At 36.2% G+C, this 14,439-nt stretch overlaps 1 protein-coding gene and 1 non-coding gene across 10 annotated transcripts in view; both read right to left on the bottom strand.

Moving 5' to 3' along the window:
- Nucleotides 1–14,439, bottom strand: part of NCOA3 (nuclear receptor coactivator 3) — a 111,256-nt gene that overhangs the window by 42,073 nt on the left and 54,744 nt on the right. For 7 of the 9 annotated variants that reach the window (XM_037499898.2, XM_037499914.2, XM_037499922.2 and 4 more), the window contains exon 2: nucleotides 13,466–13,544. The exons of the other annotated variants lie outside the window; for them this stretch is intronic. The gene's annotated coding sequence lies outside the window, so the exon portion shown is untranslated. The remainder of the gene's footprint in view (nucleotides 1–13,465; nucleotides 13,545–14,439) is intronic. 9 annotated transcript variants of the gene reach the window in all.
- Nucleotides 6,498–6,624, bottom strand: LOC119237775 (U6atac minor spliceosomal RNA). The gene has a single exon (XR_005123420.1). It is a non-coding gene; the product is annotated as a U6atac minor spliceosomal RNA (small nuclear RNA).

The following is a 14,439-nucleotide window of genomic DNA, read 5'->3' as shown; positions in this document are numbered from 1 at the left end:
CCACAGCCTCTGCAGCACCGGTTCAATCCCCGGCCACCAGCGAGGGTCCCACATGGCACACAGACCTCTCCTGCTGCGCCCGCTGCTCCCCTCAGCAGTGTACTTCGTTGGTCTGCCTATTCTATTCCCCACTCTGGCTCTGGTGAATTCTCTCACCCTCCCGCGCTTCTGACTATTCCCAAAGCTTGTATAAATAAATACATCTTTTAAAAAAAGGTAATGAAATGTTAAGATTTAATGAAATGAATGGGTTTTTTCTGCTTTATCAAGGACAAGTCTAAGTGGAAAACAGGTGGTTTTTTCCCGCTAACTCTAAGTGCATGGCAGTGAAGAAAGTGGTGGCTGTTAATGCAGTCTGGTGGACACTAACTAAGCCTTGATTCATGCCAAGATGCCAGCAGTTCTATGCACCACTGCTTTTATACCATCAGTACAAACACCAACAGAATTAAAATGGAAAATACCATTATAAAGAGAACAGTTTTAGCTGTGTGTGTGTGTGGACCTCCTAAAAGGTTCTCAGGGACCACCACCACCCCCCTCCCAAAGATCCACAAACCATACTTTGACCACCACTGTACTAGTTAAGGTTGGGATTGAGGGTTACAAGATACTCTACACATTCGTCCAATAAATATTTTATCTACTATCTATAGGTCTATGGAAATAAGCCATGTTGTGGGATCAAAAAAAATATTAAGATGACATAGTGAATTACTACTTTTAACCAACCATATTCAACCCCCTTTCTCCAAATAACACAATGACAAAGTATGTATTTTAGTAGATTTTAAAAGATACAGCCATGCCCAAACATTACAAACATGTCTCTGAACCAACACAAAGAACGAACACACAGCAAATTGATTGCTCCATGAACCCATTGAGCTCTAGGGATAGGGACTGGTAAAGACAGCCAAGAAATCAAATCACCCACAAAAGAACAAGACCAAAAGCAAGGCTCATAGGTAGAAGCCAAATAAAAAATTCCAGAAAGACTGGTGATGGGGAAGTCATTTTCAATGGTTACTGATCATATCAAACTTTCAACTGCAAATAACATAACAGTAAGTCATATAAACTCTGAGTTATGCATATCTCTGATATTGCAATAATACTTCAAAACAGAATCCTGGACCTAATCTGAAGGGTATGATAGGGATGGGCAAAGGCAACAAAAATAGAGGTAGGAGAACTCGGGACAGAAACAAAGGCTATACATGGAGGGCACCAAAAGAAAAGAAAAATAAATTTCCCACTCGAGAAGCAAATCATAAACTGAAATCTGCAGGCATATTGAAAAACTGAAGAAAAATGGTCACGAAATTCACCAATCTCTGGAGACTTAAACACCTAACAAAATGAAATCTGAAGTAAGTTTAAAATAAATGTGTCTGATCCTTAATGTGATACAGAATTGACATTTAAAGAAAAATTAATGGCTGTGGGAAAATTCAATTATAAACCTTAATAAAGAATTTTTTTTAAAGAGAGTAGTATCACACTTTATCTGACCACCAAATATCCAAACTCTAGATAGATTTGGTTGGCATAAGGTACTCTCTGCAATTTTTTTAAAATATAACGACACTAGCAGTTAAACCTAAATTTAAATTCCATTCACTGTTCATTTTTCTTAGTAAAATGGCTTCCTTTTCAATTGTCAAAAGGAATATGAGAAGGAATGGAACCCAGGCTCCTTATATTTCAAGTGGAAACGGGAGAACAGTTTATATATTGCAACATCCACAATTTACATGGTACCTTCACAACACAGAACAAGCTCATCTAAAGTAAAAGGAAAAATTCTCATACACACAAAAAATTAAATTTCAACTTCCTTTCTAGGCATCAAACTACTAAATCATGTCTGGAAATAAAAAGACAGTAGGATTACAGCTGTGCATGGCCAATTTATCTTCTGAAGTCAAAGCATGTCTCCTGTTACCTTGCAGCAAGTCAATTGTGATCTGCATATCAATAAATTGAAGAGCTGCAATATCTGAAACCATACAGCCATAAAAGCTGTTATTTTAGCTAACAAGATTGCCAACATATTACAAACTTTGCAGTTTTATTCTAGAATTCTTAAATTATCATAAGCTAATATTAATGAAAAATCTTAAAATGCTAAGAATTACGAAAAATCATGCAATTTCAATTCTATTTGTTATCCTCCAGGAAAATAACCAGGTCTATAAAAATCTTCAAACAGAAGAATATTACTATTGGTTGATTCAGAAACAACTAAATTTCTACAATTCACTTTTTTACCTTAGGTCCAATTTTTATTAGTATGGGAATGAAAGAAATGTCAAATCACACATTATGTAATGGGAGTGTTACCTGGAAAACATTAGGTACATTTTTACTTTTAATAATTTATAAAAACTATAAAAGATCCATTCCAAGTGTTGCAATGGGGATAGAAGGAGACACACTATGAAAAAGAATTCAATGGAACTATCCAACAATGTTGATGTTTAGATGCTTATATATGCATACAAGTTAAACATAAGAAGCTTATTAAAGATTAGTGTGTTTTTTTGTATTAATAGGAGGCAATACATGATGGAAATATATTTAAATCTTAGGAACATGTTTTAGCATGTGTGCACATGCAAAGCAGCTTGCAATTTTGCTTTAAAATGTGAAATTGTAAGGCTTCTGTTTATCCTTGATAAAGGTCAGCTGTTACGCATTCATGTCCAATACAATTTTTCACAAAGCAGAAACACAAAAGAGCAATTTTGAATCCATGTGCTACATGTAATGGTTACACATATAACAAATTCTATGGGGGGGAGGGGGCTTCAGAAGTTTAGAGATTTTCAATATCAACATCAAAATAATGTAGGCTTTGTATGTTAAATATTACATAGACTCAAAAACATTAAAATTGTTTTGGGGAAAGAATCATAAGAAAGCAATTACTGTAACCATTTGGCACATGAGCAATAAGGTCATTTATAACTGACAAACTGAACTAGTTGTACAGCAGTTCACTTTTTAGATCACTGAGCTGCTGTTTAGGTCAATTATACTTTTAATGAAGTTACAAAATTAAGTACCACAAGAGCTGTATTACCACCTATCTGGTGACTTTTATGCCTTTATTTTCCAAGTCAAATAAAAACTGTCCTTTTCATGAACCCTAACTATAAACAATCACTGAAACCTATCTACATCCGTTTTCACGGAGGCTTGGGGGGGGGGGTGGTAGAGAGACAAGAACACCAACTATTTGGATTAATACAGTGGTTTAGTTTGTTACTCATGTCAAAGATGGATCTTACAACTTGACAGTTTTCTGTACATATTCTGAAACTCTCATTGTTAAAGTAAACCAGCTTAACTTTTAGTTTTTGACTTCAAAAATCAAATACAACTATCAATAGGAATTTTCTTTTAAAAGCAATTCTTTGTAAGATCTGTTTCCCCAAAGGTTACCTTTTGAAGGAAACTGCTGTGTGATGAACATTAAGTTCAAAATATTTGTTTTTAAAATTATAGATGCATTAACATTTTCCTTTATTATCACCATAGAAACCAGTTACCCCAGCATTTTACACATAATATTAATAGTCTTCCCTCCATAGAGGAGACTTAAATAATTTAAACCTACAAAGTAAATAAATAAAAAGAGATAACGGACTGTGGTAGGATCACTCTCAGTAAATAACTTTGGTTTTTCCACTTGTAACCACAGTACCAACAGATCTACCAAACTTATGACTTTTTTAGTAAACTTTTTTTAAACTGCTATTATAAGCATAAGGGCAAAAATTGATTTGGGGGGGTTACTGTCACAAAATATCCATAAACATCTAATAAACATTTAACAGACAAATAGGAAGGTGAAGATAAGAATGGGCAAGACTTACAAGTCAATTAATTTGTTTAAAGAAAAAATTTTAATATAAACTTTCTTAACATATGAAAAAAGACACGGTGGTAGTATTAAAATTAATCTTATAATTACAGGTTGACTCTATAACAAAGATTGAAAAGAATTTCAGAAAATTTGAGGTGCATTCAATTAACAATTAACATTTTTAAAACCCAGAAATATGACATAACAAATTTTTTGAGATGTCATGAGAAAAATAACAATATCTTTCCATAAAATTCCTTTATGGCATTATAGAGCTCTTACTATTCCTAAATACTTCAGTTATATATATATATATATATATTTTTTTTTTTAAAGATTTATTTATAGGGGGCCTCCCCGGTGGCGCAGCGGTTGAGCACCCCACATGGCGCGCAGACCTCCCCTGCCACCCGCTGCTCCCCTCAGCAGTGTACTTCGTCCATCTGCCTGTTCTGCTCCCTGCTCTGGCTCTTTCACCTTCCCACGCTTCTGACTGTACCCAGTGCTTGTATAAATAAATAAATAAATCTTTAAAAAAAAAGATTTATTTATACAAAAACCGGGTACAGGCCAGAGGTGCAGGGGCTGAGAGGCTTCACCAAAGACAGAGTGGGGAACAGAATAGGCAGACTGACGAAATACACTGCTGAGGGGAGCAGCGGGTGAGGTAAGAGAGGTCTGCTGCGCCTTGTGGGTTTCTGCCCGGCCGGTGGGGATCGAACCCATGCTGCAGAGGCTGCGGACAGCTCACAGTGTGGCACTCAACCGCCTGTGCCACCAGGGAGGCCCACTTCAGCTATATTCTTAAACAGCACTGATTAAGGGGTAGTTCACATACCATATACTTGAAACATGACTTTTTGTACATTCAGAGTTGTAGAACAGTCAGCACAATCAATTATAGAATATTTTCATTATCCCAAAAGGAAACTCAACGCCACTTAGTGGTCACTCCACTAACCCTCCCATACTACAAACATGCACACAAACTCTCCCCTGTACCCTACCTAGGCAGCAACTAGTCTACTTTCTGTCTCTATGGATGTACTCTGGCCTATTCATACAAAAATGAATCATATACTATCAAGTCCTTTGTTACTTAACGCATCCTTTCCAGTTCACCCATGTTGTAGTATGTATCAGTACATCATTTCTTTCTATTTCTAATTAACGGCCTTTATAGCAACACCATATTTTCTCATCCACTCCTCAGCTGATGGATATTTAAGTTTTTGTTGTTATTTGGAATGTTACTATGAACACAACATGCAAGTTTTTGTGTGATCACTTGTATTTTTAAATAAGAAATCAAGAGAACTAATAAATGAAAACAGATTATGATGACATGTGCAAAGAAGTTTGATTTCTATATTTTGCTAGAAAACAAAAATACTGTAACAAATGAAGAATGTCTCTGATGGGGTGATCAGCTGATTATTTAAGTCAAAAACTAAAAGTTAACCCTTTGCACTCTGAACCATTCTGGACATTGGCTACCAATGTCCCCTGAGAGGGGACAGCGGAGTACAAAGGGTTAAGCTGGTTTACTTTAACAATGAGAGTTTTAGAATATGTCAAGAAAACTGTCAAAGTTGTAAGACCCATCTTTGACATGAATAACAAACTAAACCACTGTATTAATCCAAAGTTTGCTAGTAAGCAGGAAAGAAAGCAAGATTCTTTAAAAATGTCTTAATAAAATTGGAAACCAACTGTGCAATTTTAAAAATTAATATACTAAGGGCTTTAATGGAAAAGGTGGTAAACATACAAGAACAGGTAGGTAATATAAACAGAGTTAAAAACCCTAAGAGAGAACTCAAGGGAATACCAAAAATCAAAAATACTGTAACAAATGATGACCATCTTTGATGGGGTCATCAGTTGACTAGACGTGGCCGAGGGAGAAAAATAAATAATTGAATTTGAAGATACAGGAATACAAACTTCAAAAAAAACAAAACACAAAGAGGAAAAAAAGAACAGAATACCTAAGAACAGGAGAACAACTACACAAAGTATACATACATGTAAGGAAACTGCCATTTATATGAAACTCAAGGAAAGGCAAAGTGTAGTGGCTTAAAGCAGACCAATGGCTATCAGGGACCAGCAAACGGGAATACTTATACAGGGGAACAAAGGAACTTTAGGGGATGGTAGAAATATTTGATACCATGACCGTGGTATGAGTAACATTTGTCAAAAGTCAAACTATAAATTTAAGGTTGCTTATTTGTACTGAATGTATATTAGCCATCTTTTAAAACTAAATATTCAAGTTATATAAGGAAAATGGGAATGCATATCACTAATCCTGTGATAAATAACAAATGACTAGTATGAGACAAATCAGCTAGTCTTTTTTACACCAAAAAAACAGCTCTTTAAAGCAGATGGCAGAAGAAGATGAAGCAATTACATGAGACTGAATGAATCAGTGAGGAAATACACTGCATTAATATAAGATTATTGTTGTTTAACATTGTTTTCTTTTCCAAGGGAAAAAAGGTTTAATACAAATATTGAAGATTCACAGCATAATAAATGATCAAAATTAAAATATCCTCCTCTTGATAAAGTTTTCCTTTTTGCATTTTTTTCCCTATTTATCTTGTCATCTAGTAATAATGCTTTATTGCCACAAAGTAAATGGCAAAGCCTTGAAGGTAGATGTGTGTTGTCAGATCCACAGGGTCTCTTCCATCCTCTTCAGGGAAATGTGAACCTTCCCTCCCTTCATATAGCACTAACATTATGTTTTCTGATTGCATATAAGGAAGCTCTCTTTCTTTGTCATACATCTCTAGCCCTCAATTTAACAAAATACACTTATACAAATTGAAAAATTAACTGGCATCTGATTCTATCACCTCAAATTGCAAGAAAAAAATAAGTAAAAGCCTGAGTGTATTTTACATGTCAATAATATTAATGCTTTTAAAACCGGGTTTAATAAAAATCTGCCCACCCATTTAAGTATTGTAACCGAACAATCAAGATCCTATCTTGAATGTTCTGAGAAGGATTTCCATTTACTCAGGCATAATTAAAGGCATAAAGATCACCACTAACAAAACTGAACTTTGTAGAAGTCAGAGCCTAAACTGAGACTGCCACCTGTTCTTGGCTTATGGGACCAGTCTGAAAGGTGGGAGGTTACTTCTTCACAGGCCTGGAAGTAAGTGACTCTGGGGAACCTGGAGAAGAGATGACTGTACATACAACTACAGGTACCCCAAGTGAAATCTGGTGAAGAATTTGGGTAGGTTTCCTACTCTCAAAATATAAGAACACGTTCTATAAAGCCAACATTACACTAATACCAAAAACGAACAAGGACAACACAAAAAAAGAAAACTACAGGCCAATCTCGCTAATGAACACTGATGCAAAAATCCTCAATAAAATTTTAGCTATCAGGATCCAACAATGTATCCATAAGATAATTTACCCCAAGTAGGATTCATTCCAGGGACACAAGGATGGTTCAACATCCGAAAATCAATCAACGTTATCCAACACATCAACAAAAAAAAATATAAAAACATATGATAATATCAATAGATGCTAAGAAAGCTTTCAACAAAGTGCAACACCCATTCATGATAAAAGCCCTTGAAATTCTTGGGATACAAGGAACATACCTCAACATCATAAAGGCCATATATGACAAGCCAACAGCCACTATCATTCTCAATGGTGAAAAGCTGAAAGCATTTCCATTAAGATCTGGAACAAGACAAGGATGTCCACTCTCACCACTGCTTTTCAATATAATACTGGAAGTCCTAGCCAGAGCAATAAGACAAGAGAAAGACATACAAGGAATCCAAATAGGAAAAGAAGTCAAACTATCACTATTTGCAGATGATATGATAATATACATAGAGAACCCCAAAAACTCCACAGAAAAACTAATTCAACTAATCAATCAGTTCAGTAAAGTGACAGGATAGAAAATCAACACGCAAAAGTCAGTAGCCTTCCTAGCTTTCCTATACACAAACAATAAATCTGAAGAAGAAATCAAAAAAAAAAATCCCTTTTATTATTGAAACAAAAAAAATCAAATATTTGGGAATAAATCTAACAAAAGAGGTAAAGGACCTATACAAAGAAAACTATAAAACACTGTTAAAAGAAATAGAAGAAGACACAAAGAAATGGAGAGACATCCCCTGCTCATGGATTGGAAGAATAAACATTATTAAAATGGCCATCCTACCAAAAGCAATATACAGATTCAATGCTATTCCAATCAAAATTTCAATGTCATTCTTCAAAGAAATAGAACAATTATTGATGAAATTCATATGGAATCACAAAAAACCCCGAATTGCCAAAGCTCTCCTGAAAAAGAAAGAAGGGAATGGAGGCATCACACTCCCAGACTTCAAACTCTACTACAAAGCCATAATCATCAAAACTGCATGGTATTGGAACAAAAACAGACACACAGACCAATGGAATCGAATAGAAAATCCAAAAATAAACCCACAGATTTATGGTCAACTAATCTTTGACAAAGGAGCAAAGAATATGCATTGGAGCAAAGAAAGTTTGTTCAATAAATGGTGCTGGGAAAAATGGGTCGCTACATGCAAAAGAATGAAGCTTGACTACTACCTAACACCATGCACAAAAACCAACTCAAAATGGATTAAAGAACTAGACATAAGACCTGAAACCATAAAATACATAGAAGGAAATATAGGCAAAACACTACATGATATGCACATCAAAGACATCTTTACAGACATATCACCCAAAGCAGTGATAGTGAAGGCAAAGATAAACAGCTGGGACTACATCAAATTAAAGAGCTTCTGCACAGCAAAAGAGACAATAACCAAAACAAAGAGAAACCCCACCGAATGGGAGAATATTTTTGCACACAACACTAATGATAAAGGACTGATCACAAAAATCTACAAAGAGCTGATGAGACTCAACAAAAACAAAGAAAATAATCCAGTCAAAAAATGGGCAGAAGAGCTAAAAAGAAACTTCTCTGAAGAGGAAATGCAAATGGCCAACAGGCATATGAAAAAATGTTCAACATCACTTGTAATCAGGGAAATGCAAATCAAAACTACCATGAGATACCATCTTACACCAGTGAGAATGGCATATATTAAAAAAAACTAGCAACAACAAATGTTGGCGAGGTTGTGGAGAAAAAGGAACTCTCCTGCACTGTTGGTGGGAGTGCAAACTCGTCCAACCACTATGGAGAGCTGTGTGGAGATTTCTTGACCTACTAAACATAGAGCTTCCATATGATCCAGCAATTCCACTCCTAGGTATTTACCCAAAGGACACATAAACAGTGCTCGCTTCGGCAGCACATATACAAAGGACACATAAACATCCATTCCAAAGAGCACCGGCACCCCTATGTTTATAGCAGCACTTTTTACAATAGCTAAGCTTTGGAAACAACCCAAATGCCCAAAAATAGATGACTGGATCAAGAAGATGTGGTACATACACACCATGGAATATTACTCAGCATTCAAAAAAGGTAAACACATGCAATTTGCAGCAACATGGATGGCGCTGGAAGGGATCATGCTCAGCGAAATAAGCTAGAAAGAAAAAGAAAAATACCGGATGGTTTCACTCATAGCAGGAATCTAGAAAACTTAAATAAGGGACCAAGAAAAAGAATAACTATAAGAAATAAAATATCAAAATCAACAAACAACTATGAATCAGAGACACTCTATGGGGGAGTGGGGGGCGGGGAAAGGAGGGATTGGGGTCAAAATAAGGGGGTTATAATTGCATGGGGAATATAAAAATAAAATTTAAATTAAAAAAATAAAATAAAATCACTATCTGAAATACTGTAATGTTATCCAGAAAGAACAATAAATCTAACCACTTGAATGTCTAGATTACATGCACATGCACACGCATTTCAAAGAAAATGTCACCATTGTCCCTAAGTCTATATTACTCTCTTGATTGTATAGAGAGGACTTTTTTTAATCTGACTACCCCATTCAAAAGATAACATTTCCTTTCGCAGTGAAAAAGTTCTAAAAAATATATATATAAGAACAAATATATATGACTTTAAAAATTCAACCCTACATTCCTTTAAAAAAAAATAAACACTTCCACACTGAAATTAATCTTCTAGCCTTAAAAGCTGTTCAATAAATAGCCTCAAAGAAGCTTATATGGTAACAAAGGCATTCTTTCCCATCTATGTAATTTTAAATTTTAAAAAATGAGAATTTTTCTTTAATAAATTCAATCAGCTGTGGGACTTCTACTTGAGAAACTAACAGGATCCATCCCAGCAAAAGCTGGACAAATTACAACAAACTACATTCAGATAGAAGAAAACAAGCAGTGGAAAAACTGTGGTTCCTGAGATTAGAGAAGCTGGGGTGTGCACAGGAGGAAGAAGCCTGAGATAAGAGATACTGGGGCGTACACAGGAGGGAAGAAGGCAATTTGAGCCCTACCACAATGCAAGTTTTCTACCAGGAAGCAATTTCCAGAACACAGCACAGGAAGATGAGGAATCCAAACAGAGCCTGGTAATCTTACTGAACTTACTGACAAGATAATTACCAAAATGGCCTAACTGGCTAGATTCCACAGGGCTGCTACTCAGAGTGATTAACACCATAGTAGTGACTGACAAACTAATTCAGAAATTTGTATCAAAAATTTAAAAGCCCTAAATCAGCCAAACAGAGGGGAAAAGCTGCCCACACTACCTAATTTCACACCTGTAGTAATCAGGACACTGCATATGGAAAAATGGATTGATACAATCAATGGAACAGAAAAAAAAATCAGAAAGAGATGGTGTTGTACATGATTCGTTGATAAAGTTAGCAAGGAGATGCAATGAAGGAAGAGTCTTCTCAACTAACAGCCCTGAAACAGAATGTCCATATTTTTGAAACTGATCCTCCCTCCCTGGTAGCACAAGGGGTTAAGTCTCAGCACTCTCAAGCTATCCCCAGCCAGGGAGTTAACCCACATGGCGTGGCAGACCTTTCCTGTCTCACCTGTTGCTCCCCTCAGCAGTGTATTTCGGTCATTCTGCCTGTTCTGTTCCCCACTCTGTCTCTGGTGAGTCCCTCTCACCCTCCCGTGCATCTGGCCTGTACCCTGGTTCTTGTATAAATAAAATAAATCTTAAAAAAAATTGTATCAAATGGATCACAGACCTAAATATAAAGCTTAAAAACTATAGAAGTTCTACAAAAAAATACAGAAGGCAATCTTCATAAGGGTAGGGCAAAGATCTCTTCGTGCATAAAAATGCACTGACCCTAAAAAAAAAATATTGACAAACTATACTTTAAAATTCCAAAACTAAGAAAAAGGCAAAGATTACAAATACTCTCAAAATGCATCTGAAAAATACAGATTAGTATCTAGCATATATTTAAAAAAAAAACATACAATAGAAAAGCAAAACACCCAATTTCTAAAATGTGCAAAAACATCTGAATAGACAATTCATGAAAGTTAATACGTTTAAGGAATTATTCTCAGTATCAATTAGACATCACAGAAATACAAATGACATCCACAATGTAATTCCACTACCCCCATTAGAATGGGCTAAAATCAAAGACTGACAATACAAAATAGGAAAGCTGTGCAGCTTGGACTCGAAAATACTGCAGATAGAATACAAAACAGTACAACCACTTGAAGAAAACAGTTTCACAGTTTCTTTAGCACACACTTAACATAAGACACTGCAGTTGCACTCGTGGGTATTTGCCCAAAGGGGGAAGAAAAAAACCCACACAAAAGCTGTGTTTGAATGCCCAAATCTACATTCATAGAGAGCCAAAATCAGTAAACACAGATTACATAGATACACACCAACAGAATAAAAGAATAGCAATAAAAGAAGAAACACTGATACCAGCAATAATGTGGATGCATCTTTTAAAAATTTATGCTGGGCCTCCCTAGTGGCGCAAGGGGTTAATAAGCACCACACTGTGAAGCTATCCCCAGTCTCTGCAGCACAAGTTCAATCCCTGGCCGACCAGGGAGAAACCCACATGGCACAGCAGACCTCTCCTGTCTCGCCCACTGCTCCCCTCAGCAGTATACTTCAGTCTGCCTGTTCTGTTCCCCACTCTGTCTCTGGTGAATCCTCTCACCCCCGCATCTCTAGCCTGTACCCCAGTTCTTGTATGCATAAATAAATAAATCTTAAAAAAAAATAAACTGAAAGTCAAGCAACCAAATAAACCTAAGTTCATTTCAAATAAATACCATAACTAAATTATGCAGAAAGTAAGAGAAGATATAAAAGTGAAGAGAACTAATTCCAATAATTTAAGAACACAATTTGTTTTATTCTCAGTCTTGAGCAGAATGGTTAAGAGAAGAGTACTACATACAAATTCTCCAGTCATTTTAAGTTCCCTGGCTGGGGATCAAACGTGTGCTGCACTGGCTGGCAATAGCTTGATAGTGCTGAGACTTAACCCCGTGCTCCACCAGGGAGGCCCCAAAGGAATGTTTTTAAGAAAGTTTTCTTAAAAAATTTCAAATAGGTAGAAACAGTAAATAAGCAATAAAGGGACATTTGAACAAACACAAGGAGACAATTATGGGGTTTTGGCTAAGAAGCTAAAATCAGTAACAGAAAGCAGAATAAATCCAAGTGACATGAAAACAGAAAATCAAATAAGGCCTATTTTTTAAAAGTAGTGAGAGGGGGAAGATTTTTAAACGATTTAAAAGATTTAAAAACGGGGGCCTCCCTGGTAGTGCAGGCGGCTGAGCGCCGCACTGTGAAGCTGTTTGCAGCCTTTGCACCATGGGTTCAATCCCCGCCAGCCGGCGAGAATCCCACATGGTACGGCAGATCTCTCCTGTCTCGCCCGCTGCTCCCTCAGCAGTGTGTTTCGTCAGTCTGCCTATTCTGTTCCCCATTCTGTCTCTGGTGAATTCTCTCACCCTCCCGCCCATCTGGCCTGTACCCCTGCTTGTGTATAAATAAAATAAATCTTTAAAAAAAAAATTTAAAAAACGACTCAGATTTCAGGTTTAGTTAAATCAAGAAAATTATGATATGACTAACAGAAAAATTTAACTACCTAAGCAAAGCATAATTGCTTTCTTGACTATCAGACAACTTTCTCTATTCTTATTTTTCCTTGTCTGGTGCAGTAATAAAAGTTAGCAGAGGAATTAAGATGAAATATTATTGGTCAGCATAAGCAATATGGGAAAACAAATCTTAACAAGGTGAAGTAGTAAAAATAGGTGGGACTGACTCAGACTTTGACTAAATTCCAATAAAACTGGGAAATAATGGGCGAGAGAGCAGTCTCCTACGTACCTGTAGCATGCAGTTTCCCTCCTCCTCAGAAAAGATGTTTTTATGTATCTGTACTTACATGGACATACACCTATTTACTGATTCCAAGACCATTCATTCATTTAACTAACACCATTAAAGAGAAAAACATGAAATGTAAAACTTTAAAATTAAATCATAAATCAAAAAAAAGGGCAGGGGAGTATCTCAGAAGAATGAAGTCAGAAAGGATTACAAAGGATCAAGTCAAAGTAAAACTGAATTACCTGGCTAACCAGTCAAATGACGTTCAAGTAGTCTATTTTTATTGGTCTCTGACTCCACTGTTCAGCAAGTATTTTGATCCTGAGGACAAAAAACAGGGGAGGGGAGGTTGAATTATATTGCCCTTTCTTAATGTAAGTATTATTACTAGTTATTCACAAACTTTTCCCATCTTTCCCTTCCTTGCTATACAAAGCCAACAAACAAAAAGCTATCAATATAAGGCCTTTTCCTAGTTATTTGAGCTGATGGCTCATTTGGCCATATACTACTACTGCTGCTTAACGTCAGGCATGGAATACACAATATATTCTGTCACCGTTTGTAATCAAGGACAATGCAAAGTTGAGGTGGAGGAAACCAGCTCCAAATCCTGAAAAGAAATCAAAGCAGATGAGTAATCTGAATTTAGGGCGTCTTCCCTGTCTAAAAGCAATGTTCAACAATTAACAAAGCAATATTAATGTCCTGGCAGAAGTTAATGCTTAAATACCCAAGTCCAAAAACAGTAGATACCCACCCCCTAGATGAATGGATGGATGGATGGATGGGTGGGTGGACAGACGGACAGATGGACGGAGCAAGCAAGCAAGCAAGGAAGAAGACAAGAGCCCTGGGAGTTTTCTTTCCCTGTAGAAAAGGCCGCATTTTGATATCAACAGAAAATTTTTTTAAATGTAGACAAGGGAAATGTTAGGCAATTCTTCAAAATAATTTGCAATAGAATACATGAACATATAAACAGTAGATTTGTAGTTGAGAAAATATGGAATGGTCTCTGGAACAAGAAAGTAAACCAATAAAAACATACCCTCACCTTATGAATTTTCAAATGTATCAACAAAATAAAAATAAAGCAACAACAAACTGACTGCCACTAATTCCAGTGGTACCTCTACCAAGACAACAACAGTAATAACTGTGCCCATGCTAGAACTGCCAGGTTGTCTGGGGGAAGGGTGGAGATATTCACTAA

This window comes from Talpa occidentalis, unplaced genomic scaffold (genome assembly GCF_014898055.3).
Source record: "Talpa occidentalis isolate TD23 unplaced genomic scaffold, MPIMG_talOcc4v2.1 talOcc4.10, whole genome shotgun sequence".
Classification (NCBI taxonomy): Eukaryota; Metazoa; Chordata; class Mammalia; order Eulipotyphla; family Talpidae; genus Talpa; species Talpa occidentalis.
The sequence above is the reverse complement of the archived record's forward strand: the minus strand, read 5'-3'. Positions and strand labels throughout refer to the sequence as shown.